General features: G+C 30.7%; 1 protein-coding gene across 3 annotated transcripts in view; it reads right to left on the reverse strand.

The window, feature by feature from the left end:
* Positions 1-5,193, reverse strand: part of LOC121373243 — a 19,812-nt gene extending 14,619 nt beyond the window's left edge. The window contains exon 1 of one of the 3 annotated variants that reach the window (XM_041499750.1): positions 5,087-5,193. The gene's annotated coding sequence lies outside the window, so the exon portion shown is untranslated. Of the gene's footprint in view, positions 1-1,665; positions 1,768-5,086 lie in introns of those variants that run through there. The other 2 variants (XM_041499751.1, XM_041499752.1) reach the window with 2 other exon arrangements.
* Positions 5,194-5,831: the final 638 nt, after the last annotated feature.

A 5,831-nucleotide genomic window follows, 5' to 3' on the forward strand; every position in this document is an offset into this window, starting at 1 on the left:
CTATAATTAGATCAATGTATAATGATGTTAAATCATGTGTTAAACACCACGGGTCCTTCTCTGATTCTTTTTCAACTAGTGTGGGTTTAATGCAGGGAGACGCACTATCGCCTATGCTCTTTTCTCTTTTTGTCAACGATATTGAACTTGACCTGTTAAACCACTGCAATAACTCTTACGAATTGAAATATTTGAACTTATTATTGCTAATGTATGCTGATGACACAGTTATTTTTCAGAAAGTATAGAAGGTTGCAAGAAATGTTAAATTGTCCTAAATATATATTGTTATAAGTGAATTATGTATTAATACCGATAAGACCAAGGTTCTTATATTTTCGTAACGGAGGTATTATACGAGATAATGAAAAGTGGTATCTAGGGGATAACGAATTGGAAATAGTAAATGAATTCAATTATCTGGGATTGGTATTAAAATTCAATGGAAAGTTTGTTGAGACAAAAAATGCATTGCTAATCAAGGTCGCAAAGCTTTATTTGGTTTGCTGAGAAAATTTAATGATTGTAACCTTAATGTAGAAAACTAAGTTATATTTGTTTGATATTATGTTAGCAGCATATTAAGCTATTGCTGCGAGATTTGGGGATACCATAGCGCTACAGATATTGAAAAGGTACACATCGATTTCTGCAAAAGAATACTTGGTGTAAGTAAAAAATGTACTAATATGATGGTATTCGCAGAACTTGGTCGCTTTCCTTTAACCACTTCTCGAAAATTCAGAATTATTAAATATTGGCTGAAAATATTAAATACTAACAACTGTATTTTAAAGAGCTGCTACGAATTATTATTAGATGATATCAATCTCCCTAGATTTAATTGGGCAATTCTGTGAAAAATATTCTACTAGAAGTAGGCCTTCCTCACATATGGGATAGCCAACAGGTCGAAAATAAAACTTCTTTCTTATTCACAGTAAACAACGTTTAGAGGATCACTTCATCCAGGATTGTAACAGAATAATTGATTCGTCATCTAAAGGATTCTTATATCAACATCTAAATCCTACTCATATGTCAAGAACTATCTAAAAAAAACGCCTTGAATTTGTATACAGCAAACTGATTACCAAAATACGATTATCTGACCATTGCCTTTGTATTGAAGTCGGGAGACGCCAAAATACCCCAAGAGGAAAACAGATTATGTACACTATGTGATAATGAAACAATCGAAGACGAATTCCATTTTATTCTGAGTTGCCCTTTTTTTACCATGATCTAAGAATAAATTACATAAAGAAATACTCTACGTCAGACCTTCCGTGTTTAAGTTAATCAAACTATTGAACTCGGAAAATATAAAAACTTTAAACAATCTTGGAAAATATTTATACAAGGCTTTTCTAAGAAGGGAAATGTTCATTAAAAATTAATATATTATGTTTACCCTCCTACTGACATTTTATATACTCTATTCATGTAATTTTGATTGTTAAATATCACACTATGTATATATGCACAACTGTTACTATGATAATAATATTGATGTTTATGTCGCGCCTATAGCCAGGATGGCTTTGGATAATAAAGATTTATTTATCACAGCGACTGTCGGTACATGTATGTGAATTTATATGGTATCAGTATGGTAGTATCTTAAATGGCTAATCTATGATAGGGGAGCAGATAATCACTCACTCAGGTTTTATTTTTCATTCACGTCGAGGTCTGTAATAAAGTGTCCAAATTTAATGACGAACATTTTTGCCTTCTTTAAAACTCTTCCGGACAAAATGTAATCTGTTATAAAATAAATATTTATACATATAAAGTGCACCATAGATTTTAAATTTTCAGTGGGAAAAGGAAGAAAGTGCGCCACACAGAACACAAACCAATTTATTATGTTGTCTATGAATGCTAAAATGTTCACTTTAATTTAAAGCTTACTTTTAAATATTTCTTCAATTTTTATTTTTTTTAAATCTCAGTATTTTGAGATTTTCTGTTTTAAGCCATCCAATTGCAACGCCCTGTATTATTCCGTATGATCCTCACTCTTTCTGAACTATCCAATAGCCGATGATTAATTAAGCAATGTGATCTAGTTGTGTCATTGAACAAAACAAACTTTAAATGAAGTCTATGACATTGTTTGAACTACAAACGAAAATTCACATTCAATAGCCGATGATTAATTAAGCAATGTGATCTAGTTGTGTCATTGAACAAAACAAACTTTAAATGAAGTCTATGACATTGTTTGAACTACAAACGAAAATTCACATTCAATAGCCGATGATTAATTAAAGGGACATTCCTGAGTTCCTAGGTTAAATTTCATTTTATTTTACTAAAATTATTTCAAGACAAAATCCAGTTTGAGCATCTTACAAATATTAAGACGACCAGAAACACCTTGAATATACAGACACTGATATTCTAAACAAGAAAATATATTTAATATGTAAGTTTAATCGTAGAAATAGTTTATTAATCTTACTCAGCAAACTCAGGAATGTCCAATAGTCGATGATTAATTAATCAATGTGACCTAATGGTGTCTCTATTTGTGAGAAAATCGTCATCGATCGTGTGGTTTACGGTAGAAGAAATTAAAAAGGAAATCTAGGAATATTTGAAGGAATATGAATTTTTGAAGAAGGAAGGAAGTGCATTTGACCTTCCAAAATAAAATGTCCGACCTGTAGACAGATTTTTTGCTCCAAAAATAACCCAAGGGTACGTTATGAAAACAAAACGGACCACAAGTGCCACTACATAGTGGTTATGGGTTTGAAATGTTTTGAAATTGGACAATACATTTCATACACTTCGACAAAATGTTAACAGCAATTCTCTTTCAATAATCTATCCAATCGTTATAAAATGTATCCATTAATTCCTATTAATCTATCTAATCGTTATAAAATGTATCCATTAATTCCTATTAATCTATCCAATCGTAATAAAATGTATCCATTATTTCCCATTAATCTATCCAATCGTTATAAAATGTATCCATTATTTCCCATTAATCTATCTAATCGTTATAAAATGTATCCATTATTTCCCATTAATCTATCCAATCGTTATAAAATGTATCCATTATTTCCCATTAATCTATCCAATCGTTATAAAATGTATCCATTAATTCCCATTAATCTATCTAATCGTTATAAAATGTATCCATTAATTCCCATTAATCTATCCAATCGTTATAAAATGTATCCATTATTTCCCATTAATCTATCTAATCGTTATAAAATGTATCCATTATTTCCCATTAATCTATCCAATCGTTATAAAATGTATCCATTATTTCCCATTAATCTATCCAATCGTTATAAAATGTATCCATTATTTCCCATTAATCTATCCAATCGTTATAAAATGTATCCATTAATTCCCATTAATCTATCTAATCGTTATAAAATGTATCTATTATTTCCCATTAATCTATCTAATCGTTATAAAATGTATCTATTATTTCCCATTAATCTATCTAATCGTTATAAAATGTATCTATTATTTCCCATTAATCTATCTAATCGTTATAAAATGTATCCATTAATTCCCATTAATCTATCTAATCGTTATAAAATGTATCCATTAATTCCCATTAATCTATCCAATCGTTATAAAATGTATCCATTATTTCCCATTAATCTATCCAATCGTTATAAAATGTATCCATTAATTCCCATTAATCTATCCAATCGTTATAAAATGTATCCATTAATTCCCATTAATCTATCTAATCGTTATAAAATGTATCTATTATTTCCCATTAATCTATCTAATCGTTATAAAATGTATCTATTATTTCCCATTAATCTATCCAATCGTTATAAAATGTATCCATTATTTCCCATTAATCTATCCAATCGTTATAAAATGTATCCATTAATTCCCATTAATCTATCTAATCGTTATAAAATGTATCCATTATTTCCCATTAATCTATCCAATCGTTATAAAATGTATCCATTATTTCCCATTAATCTATCCAATCGTTATAAAATGTATCCATTAATTCCCATTAATCTATCCAATCGTTATAAAATGTATCCATTAATTCTAACAATGCGCCATGACACTAGAGCACATTGATTTATTAATAATCAGCTATTGGATGTCAAACAATTAGAAATTTTGGCATATAGTCTTAGAGAGGAAACCCATTAAATTGTTCCATCCCACAGACAAGATAGCACATACCACGACCTTTGATATACCAGTCACGATGCACTGGCTGAAACGAAAAATAGACCAATCGGCCCATCAACAAAAATCGATCCCAGCCCGAGCGCTTTGACACCGGGCTACGCCCCGCCCCCCCCCCCCCCCCCCTACATTTTAAAACGTAAATTATTTATCAAAATGAAAATCCTGTCATCAATTAACGTTCTTGCATAATGGCGACGTTCTGTGTATCATACGATTTTGCTGTATAAAAGAGTATATACATATTATTTTATTTGGATTTGAAGGTGTGTTGTGAATAGAGCTTTTTTTTAAATCCAACCTACTCTACCTATTCTATTTCGGCAAGTTCCCGGAAAGACTAAAATTTTAGGGGAGAAAGTTGGATTCTTAAATTATTTTTAAAATTATTTTATTTTATTTTATATTTTATTTTATTTTATTTTAATTAATTGTTTAATTAATTACTGAATAATTCTTTCTTTCTATCTATCTATCTATCTATCTATCTATCTATCTATCTATCTATCTATCTATCTATCTATCTATCTACCAACCTATATATATCTACATGTGCATATATGTCTGTTTGTCTGTCTGACTGTCTATTTAACTTAAATTATATGATATGATATAATATAATATAATATAATATAATATATATATATATAATATATATATATATATATATATATATATCTATATATATATATATATATAGTATATATATGATATATATGATATATATATATGACCTCATGATTGTAGTATGGTTTTATATTGACTTGAGTTATATTGTATAGTATGATTTAATATATAATATGACCTCATGATTTGATTTGTGATAAATGATGAAATATTATGATCTAACATAACATAACGTAACATAACATAATAGCATACACACACTCACCTTTAATAAATAAATAAATAAATAAATAAATAAATATATTCCAACAGCAAGGTAAAAACAAATCCAGTCGAAAGTAACTCTTGAAAATTCAGGTGTAACTGATCGAAGGCGGGGGGGGGGGGGGGGGGGGGGGGGTTTTTTATTACAAATGTCTGTGCCAACCAGCGAGTACCTTTTTAAATCATCACCGAATAATAGTTTCGGCGCTCTACCTGCACCCAAATGAGTTTACCGTGACATCTACGTTTACAATACCTCAGCGTAACGTGGTGAATGGGATACATACACCGGAACTAATCACTGTCGGATGGGCGCGCTGTGACGTCACTGCTCACGTTTACAGGTGTGTCGGTTAGCGACGACAAAAAGCATACAGAGAACTTTCGGCAGAAATATTTACGGATACCAAAAACATTTCACAATGAAAAGGAATTGGTGCAGACAGGCTCTTCCGTTGGCGTTGTCAAGTGATCTAAATTTGGAATGAAGAGCGTGGTTTGATGCCGCTGTACACACTTGAATAGTAGGCGCGTTTTTTTCAGACGCTACATGTCGGGGGGTAGGAAGAAAAGGGTGTACGAGACTCGATACTCCAAGCCACATTCCAAAAAAAGAAAGCACACATAAAACTGCCATGTAATGGCACATGGGAAAAAGAGTAATATAAAGGCATTTCTGCTCTATGAAACAAGCAGCTTGAATTACGAGAGGGGCTTTTAAGTTGAATGATTTGTGCTTAATCCTT

The sequence above is a fragment of the Gigantopelta aegis genome, chromosome 5, assembly GCF_016097555.1.
Source record: "Gigantopelta aegis isolate Gae_Host chromosome 5, Gae_host_genome, whole genome shotgun sequence".
NCBI lineage: Eukaryota > Metazoa > Mollusca > Gastropoda > Neomphalida > Peltospiridae > Gigantopelta > Gigantopelta aegis.